Here is a 583-nt window from a genome sequence, read left to right on the forward strand (position 1 = left end):
GGTTATATCGTATATATTGTACATTTTTCTTCTTCGTTTGTCTGGTGTCAGATCAACAGATCATAATATAGGTTAGATTTTTAAAATTCTTTGACTTTGGCTCTCAGAGTAATTGATGAGGTGGTACCTTTTACAAACAATTGTTAGGAATACACGGTCTTTTTCTTTTTCTTTTTTTTTACAATTCTTAAAGTAACAAAAAGATTATTGGGCTAAACAACAAACAGAAAATTAATGACGAAAGAATGATTTATGGTAACCGACGTCGTTGACACATTTCCTCAGCCTTTCTTGCTCGTTTCGCTCTTTGTCTTATTTTCAAAGGTATTATTTAATAAGTCTATATTCTTCTCCTTCACTTTTATTTGATCTTCTTTATCATTTTTTTTATCTTGTTTTTATACCTCATTCTTTCCTCTTCTTTGGTGCTGTTTGCGATGAAAATGGATGCAGAATTTTCAAGGTTTGAGCTATCCAGGAATAGGCCTACTTCCATGCTTCCGGACTGCAACAAGATACAAGACTAATGAACTTGAAAGAGTATTCTCGCAACTTCTAATTACCATCGCCCTTCGCCCCCCGC

Source organism: Penaeus monodon, chromosome 28 (assembly GCF_015228065.2).
Source record: "Penaeus monodon isolate SGIC_2016 chromosome 28, NSTDA_Pmon_1, whole genome shotgun sequence".
NCBI lineage: Eukaryota > Metazoa > Arthropoda > Malacostraca > Decapoda > Penaeidae > Penaeus > Penaeus monodon.